Below are 23,885 nucleotides of genomic sequence, written 5' to 3' on the forward strand. Positions count from 1 at the left end.
TCGGTTCACAGGAATATTCCGTTCCCGTTCATCTGACAATTAGTGTGGATTTTAAACACAGAAGGGCCAAAACATCCCAAGTAAAAATTTAATTCCACTAAAAAACTAGCCACCAGAGGGTGCGACAACTGCACAAATGGAAATCAACCTGATATTTTTTTTAACAGATGCGTTGCTTTTAACTCATTTGCTCCCAATAACGTATAAATACGTTTTTTTAATGTTGTGTCCCAAAGACATATTTATACGGTTTTTTTTTATGCTAGAGCATACAGAAGGCTTTGATGCAGGCTCTCAACTGCAAAGAACGGTTGCAGAAATGAGTTATTACACAAACGGCCAGCAGGTGGCAGCAGAGCAAAGGAGATCAACCAGGGCCATGTTGAAAAAAAGCTCAATTACTCACAATTCTAAACAGATTTGTGAATAATGATGAAACTTAGCTCTCTTCTAATGCTAATTGCTGCAAAATGGAAACAGATAGAAAAATACTTTTTTTTTTCCCTGATGAAAGAAGAAACTAATCTTTTGGTAAGTTCCATGTTTTTATAGCAATAGAACACAATATTCTGTGGGTCTTGCAAAATCAGTTGCCCTTATCGTTACGTCCCTTGAGGTCAGGTAACGACCAATCAAGGCTCACCTGTTTTCTGTGTTTGGATATGTGACATTCAACAAAGTGCGTGTGGCAAAATGTGTTCTTGAAGGTATTTTATTTCAAAAACACTCCCTATTAATTATTTTTATATTGACAAAAGGTGAAAAACATTTACTATAATTATCATTTTATAAACCCAAGCTATAATTTGTTATTTTTCAACCAAGGGTTCTTTTTTTTTTTTTTCTATTTTGTTACCAAAAACCGTTTGAGCTGCTCCAACAATCTTTCTTTTCTTGCTTACCTGCTGGTACTGCTGGTTGTAGCTCTGCTGCTGCTGCTGCGGGGGCGGGGCCTGATGCTGCGGCGGCGGCTGCTGAGGCGGCGGCTGGTGGTGGCCGTACGCTTGCGAGCCGCCGGCCGGCTGGCTGTAGCTCTGGCTGTAGCCCGGGTACTGGCTGTAGTTGCCGTAGTAGTTCTGGTTGTAGCCGCCCTGGTTGTAGCCGTGGCCGTAGCCCTGCGAGGAGGCGGCGGCGGCACAAGGAAGGAAGGAAGGAAGAGGGCAAAAGCGTGCAAAGTGAGTCCAAAAAAAGAAAAGAAAAGTGCTTCGATGTGCTAAAGCGCCGTTGCAAACCATCAAAGTCAGCGAGTAACTGATGGCAAATGTTTCAAATCGCATATTTGCATTTTTTTTTTTTTCTCTCCTGCTGAAGATTATCTCGAAAATGAGTAATTGGTGTCAACGGTTCCCTGACAACTGACGAGCAAAAAATCTCTTCTGGGTTATTTCATTTCGAAAAAATAAAAACTTAAATTGCACTTCAACATACTTTCTTGACATCGATTGCTACCACTGATAAGAACACAAAAGACAAATTCTTATTACTCAGAATATGATTTCAAAAAAAAAGAAAAAAGAACACTACTAAATAAAGAAAAGGAACTTTAATTAGTAATTCTCGCAGCACAAAGACAAATTCAATAAAGTGACAAAAAAAAGTCAAACTGAAAACACAACCCTCAAAAAGAGACTTGTTCAAACTACATGAATACAATGTAAACAAAAAAAATAAAAATAAATAAAGTTGCTCAAATCTTAATCAGCATGCAGTGGTGCTTTGAGATCCAAATTTAAATTTGTTCCTTGTAACTCAAAAGCACTTGCATCTCAAATCCTCCTTCCCGATCGAAATCAATTTGACTTTAATCCGTTCCAGCCTCGCCGGAAAACAAAAATGGAATATAGTTTTGAATGACAGAACAAACATTATATAACGCAACACAATTCAAATTTTTTTTTTTTTACACTTTTTGACCGCATCAAGTGAACAGCGAGTGTGACTTGCCCACACTTGCCTCCTGGGGGCAGCACAAGACAAACGGAATAGACCGCTCACCTCCTTGCAGAGGATAAAGAATGTATGGCTGTTATATTTCAGGCCGGGGGGGGGGGGGGGCAACAAGGACAACAAAGTCGATAAGTCGACCCAAAAACCCCCCCCAAAAAATAGGTCGCCATAAACAGACATTTCCCGTCTACATAAACCATTCTCTACTGTATCTAAACTACTAATGACGAAGAGGTGTGCAGCAAAAAAAGAAAAGAAAAAAAAATCAATGTAGAAAAAGGCACTTTCCTTACAATTCAAAACTTAAATGTTGGGGGGGAAAAAAAAAAAAGATTCTGTCAACGAAGACAACGAAGACGTTTGAAACACCCCAGATACTCTTTCTTACGCAAGTCACACTTTTTTTTTTTTCCCCCCCCCGAGTTCTGGACCGGCAGTAGCTGGGAATTGGGATCTAGCATAAAGGGTTTATGTTGAGGGACCCCACTCAGATTGAGTGTGAGAAAGCGACGTGAAATTGCAGACGAGCGCCGCCGCACAATTCACTCGCTGGACCTTCTGGATCGTTCAAGTTCATTCTCGTGAGTCAAAGACAGCTCATGCCAGGGAAAATTCTTAAGTTGGGTCACTCGTATCTCAAAACAGCGACTTTAGATAAATACATCAAAAAAATAAATAAAAAATTCTCCCGGTGTTGCCGTTTTGCTCTCAATACTGCCAATTTAAGCGCGGCAGGTTATAATGCAGAAAGCAGAGTTTTTGGACGTCCTCCCCTTTGAGGCAGCCAAACTTGTCGTCATAATTTTGGTGGTTTGCGCTGCCGGCCCTCTCGCTGGGCACAGACGACGACGGGCACGAGAGGTAACGCCTGGCCTGAAGCGACAAGCCCTGGAAGCGTCCGGAGTTCCGGTCCCAAAACTTGAGCGGCTGGCCTCTTCTTCGGTCGATGACCGGCAGGTGCAGGTACGCGTCCAGGTCCTCCAGGATGCCCCTGGGAGCCTCGTCCAGACCGGCCGGCTTCAGCATTTCGTCCAAGAGACTGTCCAGCAAGCCGCCGACTCCCTCGGCGCCGTCCCGGCCGCCGTTTTGCGGCGCGTCCCGCGCCGGCGTGCCGGCGTCTTCGGCGAGCCACGCCGCGGCGAGGGCGAGGGTCTCCGGCGACAAGGGGCGGCCCTTAAACCGCGGGTCCAGCAGACACGCCAGCACCGCCTGCTTGGATCGCATGACGTTGGCAAAACGCTTCTCCAGGCTCTCCAGCACCGTCTTGCGGAACGTCTGGAGCCGGCAGCCGGCGGCGCCCTCCGACTTGAGCAGCCGTTTCAGCGCGCTGACGTTGGGTATGATGCAGGCGGCGGAGGCGCCCGCTTTGCTCAGGTCGCCGCTGACCTCCTCCAGCGGCGTCAGGGTCTCGACCAGGCTGGCCGCCAAATCCCACTCCTCTGCCGTCGGGCGCGCAAAATGCCCGTGGTCGTCGGCGTAAGTGGCGACGGCGCTTTTCCGCTTCAGCATCCATCGGAGCACGCGCAACGTCGAGTTCCATTTGGTCGGCGCGGCCTGGGGGTCGCCCTCCTCCTCCTCCTCCTCCTGGATGGCGGCCAGCCGCTGGCGCGCCGCCGCCGAGCCGGCGAAGTGCGCGGTGATGGTTTTCGCTTTGGCCAACATGTCCGCCACCGTCCTCTGCGCCTTGAGCCCGTCGTCGATGCACAATTGGAGCGTGCGGACGACGCAGCTCAGTTCAGGGATGTGCGCCAGCCTGGCGCCGTCCCCCAGCACCAAGTGGACGCGCCGTGCGTCGATGTCCCATTCTCGCAGCACGGTCGGAAAGGCCTGCCGGATGTAATCCCCCGTGTGGGACCCCGACATGATTTTGACGTCGAGTACGAGTTGGACCCTCTTCCAGTGCTGATCGATGAAATGCGCCGTCAGGCTCATGAGCGCGTCGTCGGAACCCGGCCAACAGTCGGCGGTGAAGGAAATGAAGCTTCCGGCGTTGTGCTCCGAGAGAAGTTCTTTCATCTTCCCGACGACTCGCGCGTGCACGTCAGGCATGACCTGCGTACGGAAGTGCTTTGCGCTCTTGGGTTTATATCCCGCTTCCATTTTCGCTAGCAATCGTTTGAATCCGACGCCCTCCACGAGCGAGTACGACAGGACGTCGGTCGCGATCATCTCCGCGACGAGTTTGTCCGCGTCTCGCGAGCTCGGCTCGTTGGGCGCACGCGCGCTCGCGACGTCAAGCGCTTGCGCGACGACGGATGGCGCCAGCCGCGCGTTTCGTTCCCTGGCCAGCGCGGCTCGAGCGTGCGCGTCATCGAATGCCTCCTTGTGATTTCGCTGGAGGTGAGACCACAAATTGGTGGTGTTCTTTGCTTTGCCTTTGATGGAGCCTTGGCTAACGACCACGTCGCAGTAGTTGCATCCGACGCCTGTCGCCGTTTTTGAGAAGTGGTTCCACACCTGACTCCTCCCCTCTCCCTGTGAAATGGAAATATATATATACACATGTTGTGCGTTGTGCTAACTAGCATACAATTTCGATAGTGTGGTTTTAACAAGTGGCCGCCGCATTCAAGCTGTGAAGTGTTGGCAAACTTTTACACTGGTGCTTTGAAATAAGAGTTGAATCCTCAGCCATAACTCCAAACACACACATCTCAAATCTTCTTTTCCCACTGAAATGAATGGAAACGCCATTTATCTGTTCCCGCCCCCACTCATAAAAATAAAAAAGTCGTGTTGTTATTTACATCCCATAGTAATTCATGCAGAATTAAAACAAAATCCAAAATCACCATTTATGCTCAGTTTGCTGCTTAATTAAAGAACCGCAACATCGCCGTGTTAGCATTAAGCTGGAGCAGTCGTCCGCAACAGTTTTTTTTTTTTTTTTTTTTTGCGCCACGGACATGTTGAAACAGAACAGCGACCATGTGCCAACAGGGGAGTATTTAAAAAAAAAAAAAATGCAATCAATATCACAATTTCACATTGATTTCAAACTGCCAGTTTTAAAGCATAAGAATGATGAACAGTGGGAAAAAAAACAACAACAACAGTACTAAAAATTCCGAATATAAACTAACAGTGAACTACTAAAAATGTACTTCTCAGGAATAATGAATATGGCTTAAAGGTCTCATAGTATGAAAATGCACTTTGCACCTTGGGCAAGACCTTCACCCACTTTGCCTCCAGTGTCTGTCACACTGGCGTACGTTAGCGTGGTAGTGCATGAATAAAAAAAAAAAAAAAAAAAAACGGAAGTGTTTTTGAGTGTTCAGAAAAGTGCTACATAAAACTAAAATGTATTATAACACATTTACTTGACACCAATTACTACTTTCCTTTTAGGCGGGTCTTCGGCGCCTTCTTGTGGCATCTTAGGGCGTTTTAGAAAGATCACAAAAATAAGCCGATAAGCGTGGATAGGTGAGACTGTCAGCGACTAGCTGAGGTTAGCTTGCACAAAACGTGTGCACGCTGCTGAATTTGTCAACAGTTCATTTGGTTGACTGGAACTAACATTGGGTTACCTGGTTGTAGCCACCCTTGTTGTAAGGAGCCGGTCGGTTGTAGTTGCTTCCCGACGATTGGCTGCGGTAGCCGGAGCGGGAATCGGAGCCGCCGTCACGGTAGCCGCTGCCGCCGCCGCCACCGCCGCTGTTGTTGTTGTTGTTGCCACCCCAACGGCTCTGATTGTAGCTTCCACGATTGTAGCCTGCCAAAAATGCAATTTCGGTGGGTTTGTCATTCTACGGTCGACTTGACTGTCAGACATACGAGGGGGCTGACATTTTACGCAGCAGCGCCCCCTTGCTGTAGACTGACATTGATGTGTAATTACCCTTGGGCGTGCATTGCGAACCGCAGAAAACGGGTGAGAATTAAAATGTTACTTCAAACATTGATGGCAACAGTTTGACCCTGGAATATGTTTAAAAAAAATAATCAAAAATTATTTCCTACGGGGGAAGACGGCTTACCTCTGTATCCTCCATCGCCGCTGCGGTTCTGGTAGCCGCCCCCGCCGCCTCCGCGGGGCGCGTCGCGGCTGTCGTAGCGCGGGAAGCTGCCGCGGCCGCGGTAGCCGCCCTGCCGGTTGTCGAAGCGCTTGTCGGGCGGCGGGCCCGCCTTGCGCCCGTCGTCGTTGTATTGCTTCAGCAGCTTCTCGGCATCGTCGCGCTGCAGCTCGACATAGGTGACGCCCTCCAGGAAGTCGCACGCTTCCGGCAGGGTGAAGTTGGCTTTAGGTGGTCGGGGGAGGAAGGAGGAGGGAGAGGGGATGGGGAGGGGGACGCAGTGAGGACCAGAGCAGCCACACCACCAAAAGACAAAAAAACAAAGCGGAGACTAAATTAGTGTCGCGCAGAGGAGGCGGGAAGAGCATAAAAATTACGTGACAAGGCGCAAACATTCCCTCCAAGGAGGCAACATTTGTGGAAACAGACACAGGAGGGGAGAGGATTTGGGGGGGCGGGGCTAGGAAAGAGCTCTGCAAACCAAGGCGAGCAACCGGAAAGTGCATGGAAATCACAGTACTTCATAGGGACTGCCAAAAATAAAAATAAATAAAAAATAACAGAAAAATATCGGACATCTATCCATCCATCCATTTTCCAAAACACTTATCCTCACGAGACGTATTTAATATTCGCTTAAATAATAAATTAAATAAGTGCCTGACAAATGCTTGGTTCTCAGTCGAATTTCGTATTTTGTAGCTTCTTAGTTAAAAACATGACCAGATTTTCCAAGAATTTTTTACCCCCCCCCTATAATGCCTATAGAAAATCTGGTCCAAAAGTGTCTTCAAATTAGCTTAGCTTCATTTTTACTCAACACATCTCAATGCCATCGTTCCGTCTGCTACTTGATGAGCTCCTTCTCTGATTGCCCGACAAATTAGCTGGCACAGGCTGCAAAGAGATCTGCATCTTGGCAATAAATGACAATTCGAAGCGTATCTCGATCCCTGGGTGTGATAAGACTCAAGGACGGTTTGGTTTTAAAGGCCCAACGATTCGATTCGGTTGATTCAGCGGGATTATGATTCAATTCAATAAGGTTAGCGAGTGCAATGAGGTTCTTGTTCTTGTCATTTTACATCCAACTTGTCACTATTGTACCTTCTTCAAAGATATATCATCCAATAAAAGGCGATGCAATGCTTGGATAATATTTTTAATTGTTGATTCTATGCACTTGCATCTTTGAAATGAAAACTGGTTTTCCGAACCAAACGGTTTTGCGCTACGGAAATAAGCCATGTACTTTATTTAGTCATCGATAGCTTTTTTTGTGAATTTGTTATTGAGGCTTTCAGAAGTTGTTTTCCGTTTTGTCACATTGATTATATTAGTTCTTTTCAGAAATGGTGCAACAAAAAAAAAAAGACGAGTTTTTCGTCACAAACCGTCTTTCACTTGTGTAGCGATTTTCTACCTTTTAGGTACTCAAAGCGCTTGACCACCACTTCCTCATTTTACCCACTGATGACATGTCATATTATCTTGCTCAAGGACACTTCGACATGGTCACAATAGCCGGGGATTGAACCCACAACCATTAGGTTGGGGACAACCACGAGACCACTGATCCATAACGCCCGGTTGGCAGTAAAAACTAAAAAAATGTGCATGGGTGAATTCCAATTTACTGGGGATTACGATAACTGACATTATATTGGAATGAGGATGCCACCTCAGTTTGCAGCGCACATTGGGAAAAAAAAATAATAATCACGACTTAAAACAAATATGTCCAGTTGTGATAACTTGGTGGGGGGTTGGAAAGAGAGGGAAAAGGGGAGAAAACAGGGGGCATCTTCCAAGTTTGATTTTGACACATAGAAAAAAACAAAAAAACAAAAACAAAAAAGTAGATCTGGTGTTTTTGTTGCTTGCAGCCACAGCGGTCCTACCTTTCATTTCTAACACAGCATGATCGGGCACATCCTTCCCCTGCTCATTGGTTTGCTTTAATGTTCGCTCTTTAAAATCCTCGTCCGTGGGACAAATTACAATAGCCTTGCGTTGAAAACCCTCAAAAGGGCGCATTTTTCGTCTCCTTGCTGATCCATATACATTTGTCTAGCAATGGCGACAAGAAAGAGGTAGAAGCTTGTTTGTTATTGTTTTACTTGCAAAGGCGTTCCGCTGGAAAGGGAAGCTGGAACCCTGCAATCATCAAGTGACACAGGTTTGTTTGGCTGGGATGAGGCTACACGTTAGCTCGGCTGCTACAGGCCGCGTCGCTCGCGAGGCTTACCTGCGACGTCTGCTGCCCAAGCATTCAGTCGAGACCAACAAGGGGAAGGGGGGGGACCCACAAAGTAATCATCACTTATTCAATCGTACTGTATGCTGATTCTGAGTCATGTTAGTGCGCTGAGCAGGTGAATAGGTGAGAAAAGACGGATGAAAATGAGACAATGTTACTATGCCGAGGAGATACTTGAGCAAATTAAACTCAGCACGGTGAACTTAGCTGGTTAGCATGTCGCGTATGGCGGTGAGCAAATTTTTTATAAAAGCAAGGGGGGGGGAAAAAAAACAGTATTACGTTTAGTAGGGATGCAACGGTTCTCAGTCTTGGACCGCCCTGCGCAGGACAATACGCCCTTTATGGACCGCGAGTTTTCGGTCCGCCAGCCGGGCCCTCCCCACGAGCTAATGTCCAATCAGTGTTGCGGTTCGGCACGCTCACCCCCTCACACAGAAGTGGAAAAACAAGCGCGAGCTGCCGAGTTGGCAGATCAAAGTTTGAAGAAGTGGTGTGGAATAATTTCGGCTTCCTTATCGAATACGATGACGAGAGAGTGAAAACGGAGAACAGAAATTGTTCTGTCTGTAATCGTTGCTTGTAACATGTCTCATTCGTGAAGCCATTTTGAACGGGAGCGTTGCAACCACTGCAGCGCACCTCAACACTGGAAAGCGGACACGCACACTGCCCTGTCAACACCATCCGATAAAATGCATCAGAACACGCACATGAAGGCGACGGAGACCCGCGAGAGTAATGTTAAATGACGGCAACCGACAGAGTGCTTCAAAGAACCAAGCGCCCCGTCGCCTCCATCCGACCCCCCCCCCCCAAAAAAATAAATAAATAAAAATATCCCCTGCCGCGAGTCTGCGTGTTTTTCAATAAAATACATTTGCATGAAGAAGAAGACACGTGTTTTTGAGTTTTAGAAATAAGGTTTTGTAACAAGAAAAATAATATTTATCGCAGATAAACGAAAAGCAAGAACACGCTCACATTCTGCAATGGTGCGTTCAATGACCACACACGCAGTAGGAAATAGCTGCTTTAATCAGTACACATGGAAAAAGCTCAAACGACTGATGAATGTTCATGTTTTTTTTTTTTCGGTTTTCTTCCACGTTTGAAGTTTAAGGTTATGGCTAGGAACAAGGAACATTTTCGAAGAATGGCCACTTTTATGTGGCAAAAGTTAGAAGATCCCACAGCAATTCGCTCCCGCGCCAAAGGTGGTTCAAGGAAACAAGAGCAACAACGAACAAGCATCACCAGCATCATTGCCCTGATGTACACAGATTTTTTTTGTATATTATTCTTATTATTATTATTACTACTATGTATACATATGTTATACTACCCCCATAAGTGTTAAAACTCATTGCACAATGCAATTTTGCTGAGAAGCAAAATAAAGAGATTTTTTTTATGGGAAAAAAATAGTTACTCTTTATGCACAAATCGCGTACTGAAACCGTGACCCAAAAACGGAGGTACAAACCGCACCGTGGGCTACCTGTATCGTTGCACCTCTAACGTTTAGATTCTTGCCATAGGACATTTTGGCACGCAATTAGATGTCATGAAATACAAGTACCTGTATGACATGCCGCTACATTTATGCTCTGCTGCTTCGGAGTAGACAGATCGATTTCAGCGCATGGTCGGCCGGTAAATGATTCTTTCAGAAGACAAAATGATTTAAAGAGAGTTCATAACCAGATTTGTTAACAGACGAGAAGACATCTACAGTCAAATCCGCAACACGCTGCTGCGTTGCCGTCCAGGGAAACCTCCCATGTCCAAATTTGGTCAATTACAAAACAGCATCTTGCCAACAAATGGATACGATTGGATGGTCCCTAAATGGTCTTCAGGGATGAAAACAGAGAATGCAGATCTCTTCTCTCTATTGGACAATTCAACTGAGAGGTTTCATAACTCTCGTTCTCACAGCATCAGGTCACCTCAAGAGTGACAACACCTATGAAATACTTGATTAAAAATCATGAGTAAAAAATGGTTAAATTCGTGATCAAACATGATTTTGGGGAGTGTGGATGTTAGTGGGCAACAATAAATGATGCAATATACGGTATAATATCAATCGATAGCTCGATATTCTGATTTGGGCCTCAATTGACGACTGTCCCGTGCAAAACGCAATCTTCCGTGCAAATATAGAGAACGAATTTCACCCCACTTAGGTGGGTACTTTAATAAACAATCTCGCAGAGCGGCATACAAAACAAAACAAAACATACTTGACAAATATTAACTGCAAATAAGACTTTGCTATTGCGTTAGCATAAAACTGATGGACTGCGCCACACTCCGAAGTCAGGTTACAACAAACAGCTGAAAACGCCACAAACTAAAATGCGTCAAAATAAACAATAGCCAAAGACATTATCAGTCCAACTAGCTCATGTTCATCATTTAATATCGATGTCTGTGACTTTTAAAGTGAACAATTAGTAGTTCGTATTTGACACTCCCGATACGAATTTTGCACATTCTACAAGCTTTTTTTGCGAAACCGGTGTGGAACGCACATCATTTATGTGTATTTATTTACATAAATGTCGAAATAAATGGCACGGTGTCTGACGACAGGACCACTTCAGAGAAAATGAGGCGTATAAGCACGCAAATGTTTGTATTGAATGAGTCGAAATGTAAGAAACGCCAGTGTTAGTAAGCAGAAAACAGCATAGCAGCAATGAATAGTTACAAGACACAATATGCCAGGTAAGTCCGTAATTATATCAAAACGCTTCCCTAGACAAAGGAAAAATTGACGCAATTCATCTGCTGCTGGGGAAAAAAATAAAAAATAAAAAAATTCAGTGATAACGATCCCGCGATAAGCCCTCATTAAAAAATATTAGGACGAGTCAGTTGGCGTTAATGCAGTGGGTCTCCCCCGCAACCCCTGACCGACACCTACCTAGACTTACCGGGTTTCCCAAGGAGCTCTCGTCCCACTTGACACGACAACACAGATACAACTTACCTGCGCATACTCACGTCTCCGTGGCAACGTCGCCATCTGACCCTACCTACCTTTCGCTGCCCCCGATCCCGCAGACCTGAAAATCTCAACTCTTGTTAGTCGCTACTTACCTTAGGGGGTCAATTCATTAAAACACACACTCAACAGTTCCACTTCTAGTTACAAAAATAGCTTTTAAAGTGAAAAAGCTCTCTCTTAGTATTTAGCAACAGAAGGTGTTTTTCTTACTCACCAGAGTCAGAGCTTACTTGTTTCTCAACATCTTTACAAAGTCATGGTCTACTTGTACGTTGTCGCAGTTCACAAGACAAACAGTATTGTATTATGACAAGTGCAAAAAAACGTAAATATAGCGAGGGATGACAACATGGAGTAAATATCCTGTCACTTTTCGTTTACAATACAAGACAAGCAAAGTGACAAAAAGAGGGTGACATTCAATGCCGCTTCTACTACTTCTACAATACACAGAGCCCCCCTGAAAAATAAATAGATAGTCCATTAGAGAGAGTAATCATTGACTGACGGTGCTGAGTGTTAACGAGTGTGTGCGCGCGCGCGGCTGCCGGTACGCTACCTGGTCCAGGATGTAGTTGCGCCTCTTGCGCGCGGCGATCTCAATCAAGCGGTTGAGGCACTGCGTGGCCTGTTGGATCAGAACGTCCCAGCGGCCGGCGTAGTTCCTCTGGCGCCGCAGGCCCATCATCTGCGCAATACAGGTCCGCGATAAAAAATAAATAAAAAAAAAGAGAAATCGTAGGATGCTCATCTTACCAACCAAACAAAAAAAACCTTGTGACATTTCTAATAATATACATCTTTAGCATCATCTGGTGGATTAAACTGAGTTTTGTTTCCATCTGTTTTAACTCTTTTACTGCCACAAGTTATCAAAAAAAAAAAAAGTGCCAGCCAATTACGAGCATTCATCAGATTATTTCATACACCGGCGGCACATTGGAAAAGAGCCAATACTGCCATCCGCTGGCCATAGTTAGTTTGTGTTTTTGATTCCACACCCCATTGACCAGGCAGCGCTGCACTTAGCCGTTGCACTTCACATTGATTTAAAAAAAAAAAAAAAAATGTAGATGACGTCATTTAACGTTTATGGCGGCATACATTGTGATTTTACTAATCGTTATTAAACGTTTTTGGCGGTCAAAGAGTTAAGAGTCCTGTATTGTTGGTGGCATCCAAAGTAAAGTACGTTTCTGATTCACAACGGATGCAGCCACTAAAAGTCGGCTACTTTGCTATTAATTTTGTACTGATGTCTTAAGATTTCATCAGAGTGCAAGGGCCAAAAGGTAATAATTACCTAATACTGTTTGCGTAAAATGCTAGTGTGCGTCTTCGTTTGGCCATGTGGTCGTTCACAACAGCTTATATATGCTAGTTAATAGGGATGTCACGATAAGGCCAATATCGTGATATCGCGATATTAAAACTGTCACAATATCGTCGTCATGTTCACAATATTTAAAAGGAACATCTGTTAAAAAAAAAAAAAAGGCAAGTTGATTGATCATTTGTGCAGATCTAGCACCCTCTAGTGGCTAGTTTATTAGTGCTATTTAATTTTCATTAGGGATGTTTTGGCCTTTTTGTTTAAAATCTATGCTAATTGTCAGATGAAGGGGAACCTAATTTGTTTGTGAAGCGATCAATGTGTGCCTCAATATTGTTATTAGAGATTGTAGGTGGGTTATAGGCATTTTTTAAATATCGCCAACGCCCCCACATTATCATGATAATTATCGTATCGTGACCTTCATATCGTGATGTTCGGATATCGTTACATGCCTACTAGTCAACACAGGTGATGAGGTTCAAGCGTAGGTGGTTTGTGAATAATTCAACTACTGAACCCTGCCAACTTGTAGCATTCACACAAAATGACAAATTAATTTTGGATGAGTACTTTTTCGGGCAGGCTTGGCGCACTTGACTGACCTTCATCTTGTCCATGATGGCGTTGGTGCCCAGGATGTTGTACTTCTTCTCAGGGTTGGTCTCTGCATGCTTGATAGCCCAGGTGGTCTTTCCGCAGGCGGGGAGGCCCACCATCATCAAAATCTGGAAACAACCACACCCAAAGTAGAAGCCTCCGCTGGAAGTAGGCACCTTTTCCCGAATTAACGCCCAGCTGCGTTGTCCGCTTGAATAGCACAATAAGCCCTGCGCTGTTAAATCTCCGTATGATCTAACATGCACACTTGAGGGGAATTTCTTTTAATTTTTAAGTGTAATTTAAAATGAATTTGAAATGGCCGATCGCCCCGTTATGGGTAAAGGAAAGCATGGACACTATCTTCAAAATGTAGGCCTGCTGCAGTTGAAAGTGACAAAAGATGAGAGCTATCCATTAGTCAGTAATATTATTGCTACCCGAGTTAGCAGTGATTAACTATGCTGTTTAGCGGTACACATACACTTTATATTTTCATTTTGTATTCAAGTATAACAGATGATCTCTGCCTCAATTTGAGCCAGAAAAAAAGCCTGCCGCCACATTACATCCCATATTGTGTTGCCTTTACCAACACATACACATGCATAGCATGCATATATGCCACCACATGGCATCTGTTATGCTGCCGTTTATTGTAGCAGTGTCCACAAAAACGATAAAAATATAGAATACACATTTTCATGTACAGCGTATATATCACATCAGGAGAGCATTTACATCGGATCACATTTCCCACATTTTGTTTCCACCATATTCCAAAAAGAGTAAATTCGGTTCAATGGACTCCTACATTGGGTTCCACAGTCAACAGTTTACCAGCACAAACCAAAATGAAGACAAAAGGGAATCTGAGGAAGAGTACAAACAATTTCTGCTACTTTGACCTCGGTGAGGACAGAGGTCTCCATCATTCATAAACGGGAGAAGTTCTCAACAAGTAGGATTGTCCCTCGAGCCGGTCATGAGTCGAACCTCAGTGACCGGCAGTGAACGGACCTGAAGAGCTTGAGCTTTGGAACGAGGACCTCTGCAGCAATCCACAATGACAGTGTGGTCAGATGTGAGCAAGTGAAAAAAATACTAAGAAGTTTAAAATGACAATACGATAATCTGATGAATAAAGATTATCATGAAGGCATTTCCTCTGGTTGCTCGTCTTCGTCAGAGGTTTCGAGAGGTGCTTTGACGCAGCTTGCTCTCCGGGCTTGAGAAACATGACGATAGGCAGCTGCTGCCTCTGCTGCTTCATGGTGACAAAGAGGCTTTTATACATGTCCATGGCAGCGTCAACGGCTTTGGAGAATGTTATGGCGCGAACCCGAAGAGGATCCCATGCTTCAGCCTTCTCTTGCAGTTCCCTCGATAGCCTCAAAAGTTCAGACAGACGTTTCCAAGACAGGCCCTCTTCTTCCTCCTCAGCTTCTGTCCCTGATGAATCGTCTTCTTCCTCACTATCCCACTTGGTTAAATCTGCCAAATCTTCGTCTGTCAGGGGACTGGAGTGGCCATCAATGAGGGTGCTGACATCGTCTTTTGTGATGCCCTCAAAGCCTACCCCGCCAAGCAGTTTTGCTAATGTCACCGACGTATTAATAGCCAAGTTCTGCACTTCTTCAGGAGAGACGTCCTTGGAATCCTTAACACACTCGGGCCACAGTTTCCTCCAGCACGCAATAATGGTTTCCTTCTTCAAGTCCTTCAAAGAATGGCCGAGGATGGTGAGACACGTGGCGATGGAGAATTTACGCCAGCAGCCCTTCAGCGTAAACTCGTTGTCTGTGAGCATCGCCGTCACAAGGTGATGGAACGTGTTGCATGTGTAGAGCGCCTTGAAGGCACGGATCGCGCCCTGGCTCATTGGCTGGAGGAGGGAGAAGGTGTTGGCAGGGAGGAACTCGATCCGGACGCCCTTGTGATGCAAGTTGACCGGGTGGCCGCCAGCGCCGTCCAACACTAACAACACCTTGAACTCCATGCACAAGTTACTGAGGTATTCCTTGACTTGAGGGACGAAGCTCCGAAGAAACCAGTTTGTGGTCAGGGCATTGCTGATCCAGGCCTTGGCGTTGTGCATCCAATACACAGACAACACATTATTATTAATATTTTTCTTGAGTGCCCTAGGGTTGGCAGATTTGTGGATAAGACCTGGTTTAAGCATAAATCCAGCTGCGTTGCCACACATAATAAGTGTCAGCCTGTCCTTGTGTGCCTTGCATGCTGCCCTTTTGTCTTCATCTTTCACGAGGAATGAGCGGGAAGGCAGCTTCTTCCAGAACAAGACAGTCTTGTCCATATTAAACACCTTTTCTGGATAATAGCCATTTTCCTTAATTAACTTATTGAAGGTCTTTGGGTACTTGGCGGCCGCTGACATGTCGGCAGATGCTGCCAAGGAGAGACTCCTTAAATTGAACCGCTGCTGAAAGCGGAACAACCAACCGAGGCTCGCTTGAAAACCGATACGCGGCACTGCCGACGGTCCCGCCTCCTCTTCGTTGGAGTCGCCAAGACCTTCCTTTGAGAACTGCAGGTACAGTTTCTTCGCCTTCTCACGGATGATGTTGCTGTCCAAGGTGATGCTCTTCTTCCAGCAGTCCATAATCCACACAGCCAAGGCGGACTCCATCCTCACCATGTGCTTATCACGCACAATCATGACCATCTTGGCATTGCCGCACATCATCGCTTCCACCGTCTTCCTTATCTGCGTTTCGTTCTTCTTGATGTACCGTACGGTACTCTCGTTCACGCCGTAATGGCGGGATACTGCGGCGATACTTTTTCCTCCTTTGAGCATGTCCAGGAGGTTGACCTTCTTCTGAAGTGTCATAACTCTCTTCTGGCGTTTAGGCTGTTTGCTAGGAGCCTTAGGAGCACGGCGTTTGGCCAGCATCTTAAGGCGTTAAAGAGCACAAAAAAACGCCAAGATTTGCAGTAAATTACCTCGTCAAGCGTTACCCTTTTAGCAAAGTACAAACAGTGGTACCTTGTTTGTTACACAATTTACTAGGGGTGTTAAAAAAAAATCGATTCGGCGATATATCGCGATACTACATCGCGCGATTCTCGAATCGATTCAATAATCGGCAGAATCGATTTTTTTTTTTGATTTTTTTTTTTTTTTTTTTTTTTTTTTAGGATTCACACCTTGAGCATGGAAGAATGTTATATGAACGGCACATTAAGCCTTAATATTTTTATTTTAATGCTGTTCAAATGTGAAACAGATTGCAAACTGTTTGTGTACAGTGGCTCACGGTTATAAGCCTCAAGTTTTAGATAAATATATTCATACAAATCTTACAGTGTACATGTACAAATTTACTGATAGTATTTTCTAAATTTGAATGGAAAAAAATCGCAACAATCGACTTATAAATTCGTATCGGGATTAATCGGTATCGAATCGTGACCATTCGTATCGGGATTAATCGGTATCGAATCGAATCGTGACCTGTGAATCGTGATACGAATCGAATCGTCAGGTACTAGGCAATTCACACCCCTACAATTTACTATGCTATTTCGCTAAAGATTTCTATTGGAAAAATTTTGTTTTAATCGTCTTCCCCATGCTATAACCAGGGAAAGCTACGCAGCTGCTTCTGGTATCCATGACTGGGTGAATGCATCGTACATATAGGCGGAACCTCCTCCTCGTGACGTGTGGCACATTTACAGTACTATTCTTCAAGGAAATAACACATATTTAGGGAGAGCAAAATTACTCCTATTTCTTCACTATTCATGAAAAGAGCTCTGTCTATGCCCCACTGATAGTTGTATCTGCTATTTTATTGGACGCAGCCAAAAGGTAAAAACAAAAACGTGCAGCCCACGTCTTACCTCACATTCGCCTTTGCTGGCTGGTCCTTTGGTGCCTCTGACTTTGTCCTCCAGGGCAACGCTGTGGATGTAGGTATAGCCGCTGGGCGGCGGGAAGTAAGGCTGCTTCTGTCCGAAGTTGAACTCCACGGCGCAGTTCTTCACCAGCACGTGCGGGAAGAGCGCGCGGCCCGCCAACGCCTTCTTGGTGGTCTTGAACGCTACGCCCAGCGCCACGCCGTTCTTGGAGAATCCCATCTCCACTTCTTCTTCTTGGTCAAAGTCCTGCCAATATCATTGCGGATGTTAGAATTTTAGGCAAAAGCTGCTGAGGTTAGAGGTTGCAGACACTTACGATGTAGCAGCCGATAACATCGTTTTCCCCAAATCTCTCTCCATAGTCAGCAAATTTACAGTCGGACGATTTCTTTCCAGTTCCTCCGTATCCAAAGGAAAAAGGCTCCTCTCCTAAGACAAGAATTAAAGGCAGTTTATAGGAAGGATGTCAAAATAGAGGTTCTCTTTTTGATGGTTATTTTCAGCCCGCAGATTTTCTCACCAAGTTGAGTGCTGCAGTTGTTGAGGGACCATCCGATTCGGACCACGTGCGGGTCCGGTTCTGAACTGGGAAGGTGCTTGACGGGAATTTCCTCATTGATCTGTAGAAAAGCACAAAGTGAGTATGGTTAGCGACCCATAAATGCCATAGAAATGAATATAAATTTCACTTTTTTTTTTGTTTTGTTTGAACGACAGCGACGTTAATGTTTCAAATTACCTTCATCTCGTAGCACACACGTCCACAGGTGACCCCGTGAGTGGCTCGCGCTCCCGCCCACAAGTAGGCGAAGCCCTCGATGGTCAGAGGGTAGCCGCTGTAGCGGTCCCGGGACACTTTGAAGTGCAGGTCGCAGTTGTCTGAGATAGGACCAAGCAGGCCATCTAAAGTTAGTATATCCTTAAAAAAAAAAAGAAATTATGTACTATTCGGAGCACTTTTACACTTACATGTGTCGATAGTAACAAGAGCGTCATCAATGTTCTCTTCCTCGTCTTCCGCGGGCGGCTGTGGCGTGCGAGACCTTAAAATAGAGAAAAGAAGCAATTATATTTATAAACTTTCAGTGCAGCACCCCCATACTTTTGAGAATTTTAGATAACCTCAAAGACGCCAGAATATTGTTTCATGACTTGAAACAAAACCACCAAGAGTAGAATGGAGAGAAACAACAACAACAACAAAAAAAAGTCTCTCTCTCTGTTCTTTTGTTTTCTGCAGAAGAACCCAGAGTTTATCCGATTGGTAGACAAATCTCGACTTATTATATAACGCTTGACCTGTGAGACAAGCGTAGTGTATTACATGTCTATCATGATAGCTTAGCAATTAGCATGGTTTCTTTCTCCCCCTCCTCGTTTCGTGGTGATACTAATCACGAGTGCAGCTCATTCATTGCCACAATGATGATGATTCGGACCTTGTTGACACCAGTTGCAAAGTGAACACTGCATCATCGTGTTTGGCAAGCTGAGGTAGCCAGGCGTAGCCCGCAAGGAGCTGGGGCAGTGAAAGAAACGGCACGCACAAAGAATTCTCTGATACAAACCGTGGAAAGCATGGAGGTTGGCTGCGCAGTTTTCATTGATTTAACAGAGTGAATTGAAGTGTACGATGTGCGTGTATGTTTTGTTTTTGTTTTTTTTAAATTTGGAACAATCAGCATTCCGGCTGTAACGGATGACGTTCAGTGGCTCACGCAACGCAATATCTAAACTCCATCAAAAAGAGTTCGTTTTGAGAAATGACCGTGATTAACACTTTCTGATCTCAAATACGTGTTTAAGTTTAGTTACACCTCAAACATCTTAATGGTCTTAATACAAGACAAGAAAACACAGAGAGGGATTTCGATGGCAAGCATTTATTAACAAAATGAACCGTGCAACCGTTTAATTCGACAAAGCAAGATGAACTTCCATGGTGTTACAATTTCATATGTATACCGTCACAAATACAAGCAGTGTGTGTTTTCACTCCTACTCAGCATAGTTCTGCTTTGTGTGGTAAGCTGTAAAACATTCTCCCGGATGCAAGGCAACGCAACAGCCCGCGCACCGCATTCTGGTATCTTTGCGCACGCCTCTGCGATAGCAGACTCGGCACCGTCTTGATCCACCTGGCGGGTGTTCGCCACTGCTAGCTTTCCTCATGTTTTCGAGCTTGTGTCTGCCAATCTGTCCATCTAGCCTGCTGTCCGGGTCATTTCTGTACGTTGTCCTTCTCCTGACCGCAGACTTCGCGCACTCCTCAACCTCCACAATCACAAGATTGGCATCCTCCTTTTTGACCTGCAGACTCAAATGTCGCTTCACAGTCCAGGACTTGGCCACACTTCGAATGAACTCCAAGAGGGTTATCGACGCCTCCGGGTGCCTGGCTCTGTAGAGGACATGGGCATTCGACATGCAGATTTGAAACAGATAGGCGACAAACTTCATGGACCAGTTTGTTGACTTCCGTACGAAGGGGTAGTAAGTCATGTTTTTGTCCAACTTTTGCACTGCAACCATGGAGGAGTTGTATGCAACAACACACTGTGGCTTTAACCCGGGGTCATCTTCTTTGTATCCCTTATGCGACACGTCAACAGTCTGCATTGTATCTTCGTGGCAAGTTGTCACCATCCGTTTGTCCTGCCACGCTACAACCATCACCCTTTTATTGTGCCGCACCAATTTCCCCGCCGCCTTCATGTCACTCTTTCTCACCTGCCTAAAGATTTTAGGTTCTCCCTTATTCTTCTTCAGCGTTCCACAGACATTGGTTTCTGCTCCCAGTAAAAGCTCACACATTGCTATGGAATTGTAGGAATAGTCCATATAGAGTGTATAACCATGACCCGGGAGGCGATCAAGGAGAGAGAACACGATCTCCGACGTAGTACGAGCTTCCCCGAGATCAGGCTCCAGATTGAAACAATAACCCGTGGCCGAGTCGCATAGTACGTACGATTTGATTCCGTATTTCACGGCTTTTTTGGGGCAGTACGTTCTGAAGGATACACACCCCCGACAGTTCAGCATACTCTCATCAATGCAAATGTTTTGTCCTGGTTCATACAACTCCTTGAACTTCCCTACAATGTAGTCAAGCACTGGGCGGACTTTGTACATTTTGTCAGTGCCGTCGTCGAACTCATGATTGTTGTAATTAAGGCGCTTCCATATAATCTGAAATTTGTTTCTTGGCATGGTCTGGCCAAAATGGGGTGTAATGTCTACCTCGTCCAAACTCCAATATTGTGAAATGGTTGGCTTTATGAGATAACTGGTGATGAAATTGAGGCCAAAGAAAGTTTTCAGGTCTGAGACTGTCAAGGGTTTCCACAAATGACTTCTCGATGGCAGCTTCTCGGACGGCTCTTCAAAACACTGGACAACGTACAGGTTGGTGTGATCCGCAATTTGCTGGAGCAGCTCGTCGGTTAGGAAGAGCTCCAGGAAGTCAGCCGGCATGTTAGAATCCAGCTCCGCGGCAGTACTCCGGGGTCCAGGGGTTGCGGTGAAGGAGAACTTATTTGGTTGCCAGTCGGCTTCATGCCAGTTACAATCATCCTCGTGATCTCTGCTACATGCCGGTTCTGTAAATGAAAGAAACTAGCATAAAAATACTTGCATTTTTAAAATTGCTGTAGTGAGTAGTGGAGGGTTCTTTTTGTACCTTCGTTCACACTGTCAATAGATTCGGCACTGGAATCACTGATGCATAACATGCAAAATAGAAATACACAATATTACTTTGAAAATAATTGTTTTTTGGTGCAATGCAATGCAGACAAAAATATTTTTTTATTTTACCTTTCCTCTTCAGGCTGCCAACTGGACGGGGATCCTGGCAGGTTGCACGATCTGAAAATTGAAGATTCCGTCACATCAGTACTGGTGACAAATGTTACAGTACGGTATATAAACTAGTGTGGCTAAATTGCGGTAATGCATTTATTAGATATGGAGTGATAGAGGGGAGAAGGGGAGGGGAGTGCTTTGATTGCTCAAAATAAACACGATGGGGAATAATTCACCAGCTAATCCACGGCAATAAATAAATAAATATAAAAATCCCAAAATGTTAACGCTTTTCAGTAAGTGAATGCTCGGCATTTTAAGCGCTTTGGGCACAGTAAGCAAGTGCATTCCATTTACCATTTCCATCATAATTTCATTTTCACTTGTTGGGTTATAAACACCCCCCCCCCCCCCCCAAAAAAAAGGAGTACCCATTCGATTTCATCGTCAACACAAAAAGCAAATAAGGATTTAGAGGGCAATTCCGAACTATGGTTGGTAGACAACTGTCAATAATGATTTCATCTTCAACATATTGGTAGTGCATTATCTAAGCCTAAAGAAAATATACATGCAAGTTTGTTTTTGCAATATAAAATTTAATTGAATAGTTAACATGACATCGAAACCACCAATAATGGGAAATTTGCTCAATGGAGTATTAAGGCGGCCATTTAGTTACATGCTAATAAAATAAAAATTAAAAACATGATCCATCTGCAGCCACAAATCTATACATCTTGGGTCTTTTTTTCTCCCTTAGTGATCTTGAATTGGTTTTCTGCAGTTCTTTGTCTCTATTCTGGAGGATGATGCTCCTGCAGCTTCTTGTGCATTTTCCTTGCTGCCTTTGTCGTTTTTAAACACGGCAATGTCAAAAAGACGGTGCTGTGTTGCCATCCAATCTTGGCAGGGAATGAGAACTGTCTGCAAATAAGAAGGGGTCACTATTTTTGCTGTGCGAGTGCATTACAAGACTCAAACTGACACCCCAACACGCCTCAGCGTGGGCGTCTTCCGACAGGCAGACGAGAATCCCTTCCTTTGAATTTCCGCACATTTTGTTATCATATCCCCCGCAGGCAGAGCGCGCTGCAATGATTGCGTGCAACGGAAAGAAAGCTATTTACACAAATTTCAAAATATTAAATTTGAAGTTGTAACTTGCTTACGGAACTCATCGTCAGAAACTAAATTACTGGCCCATGCCTACAACAAAGCAATAAAAAAAAAAAAAAAAAAAAAAAAAAAAAAAAAAAAAACAAAGAGCTAGCTCGCAAGCTAGTTCTTACCTTCACTTTCAGGAGCATCTGTGGACGAGGCTTGGCTGCTCCCGGTTGATCCAGACGTTAACCACTCATGTGAGGAATCCGGGTCCGGTTCACCATATTTACCTGACCCAGCATTCATCTGATAAACTGGGCTGTGGTAAAACGCGACGTGAGCTACCTTGACTTGGCTAACCTGGCAATAGCCTGACTGATATTGCGCTCCACAATTATCCATCTGGTGCCTCTCCATGTTGATTTGCTCAGACATCCTGTACAATAATTCGAACTGATTGGACGATGCGACATTGTACACGTTTGTTTTAACCAATCATGGCCACGGGCGAAATTTTGCTAGAAAAGCACAAAGCGCCTCTCGCTGTTCATTATTCAACAAGGAAACGATGAGCAAATCTGCGAGAACAGAATTCATTGCAGCGTCCATGTTAGGTTTGTTTATTTGTTAGCTTCCGGCGTCGGCGCTGGCTTCCTGGTTTCGTCACAGTTGCAAGTCCCGCCCCAAACAAAATGCCGCGCTGTGATTGGTCCGAACCTGGAAATCAACGGGCTCGGCATAAGATGTAGTCTCCGGAGTTTGTGAACTCACAAATACGGCGAGAATTCATCTTACGAGAGCAAGGTTATTGGTTCACAAGAGCTGGGTTGATTGTCAGCGGGTTTTTTTTTTGGTTTGTTTTTTTTATAATAGCCTCTGTAGCTCTGGGTCAGAGTTTGATAGCACGCTAACTAGGGGTGTGAATCGCCTAGTACCTCACAATTCGATGCGTATCACGATTCATAGGCGACGATTCGATTCAATACCGATTAATCCCGATCCGAATTTACAAGTTGATTGTTGTGATTGTTTTTTTTTTTTACTCAAATTTGAAAAAAATACTAATCAGTAAACTTGTACGCTGTAAGATTTGTATGAAAATTTATTATTGATCTGAAACTTCAGCCTTATAACTGTGAGCCATTGAATTTAACAGACATGTTTGAACAACATTGAAATTAAAATATTAAGACTTAATGTTCCATTAACATAAACATATTGTTAACTCTAACCATAAGTAAGACGTTTGTTGAATATTTTTTCCATCAAAAATGGATGTTTAAAAATCGTGCTGTAATATCTCGATATATTGCCGAACCGATTTTTTTTAACACCCCTAACGCTATCTTTAGATATGATTGGCGGTTAAGGATGATCAGTGTTCATATAAAGTTGTGGCTTGCTTTTAAAAGAGCTACTTGGAGAAATGGCCAAGAGGCTCCAGTTATGAACAAGCCTGCTATTTGCTTTAGCACTGTAGCTTGGCCCGAGTGGTCACGGGTCAGACTAAACGGGTTCAAAGACAGTGCTAAAAACCTTACATTAGCAATAACTGGGCCTAAACCCAAATGACCTAATATGTCAAAAAACATCATCCTGTAGTTTTTTGTTGAGAGATATTTCCTCCCCGATCTGCTCGGAAAACTACGACAGGAATGCAAATATTTATAGACAGAAACACCCGTTTTATCTCTATGCTCTCAAACCCTTGTGTGTGTGTGTGTGTGTGTGGTTAATACCAAGCAAGCCAAGGACTCTGTGATTGTGACATGTGAAACAGAATGATTGCCGGACACAACGAGGAGCAAATTGCTTGTGTTGTCGAGTTTGTGTATGAAGCGACTGAAGTCATTATATAGGTAATAGGCAATATAGGTAGCACATAAGCTAACAGCCTGGCTGTTT

At 44.5% G+C, this 23,885-nt stretch overlaps 1 non-coding gene across 1 annotated transcript; it reads right to left on the reverse strand.

Annotated features, from left to right (window-relative positions):
- Positions 1 to 23,370: 23,370 nt before the first annotated feature.
- On the reverse strand, positions 23,371 to 23,511 carry LOC144000488 (small nucleolar RNA SNORA50). The gene has a single exon (XR_013278258.1). It is a non-coding gene; the product is annotated as a small nucleolar RNA SNORA50 (small nucleolar RNA).
- Positions 23,512 to 23,885: the final 374 nt, after the last annotated feature.

This window comes from Festucalex cinctus, chromosome 13 (genome assembly GCF_051991245.1).
Source record: "Festucalex cinctus isolate MCC-2025b chromosome 13, RoL_Fcin_1.0, whole genome shotgun sequence".
NCBI classification, from domain to species: domain Eukaryota; kingdom Metazoa; phylum Chordata; class Actinopteri; order Syngnathiformes; family Syngnathidae; genus Festucalex; species Festucalex cinctus.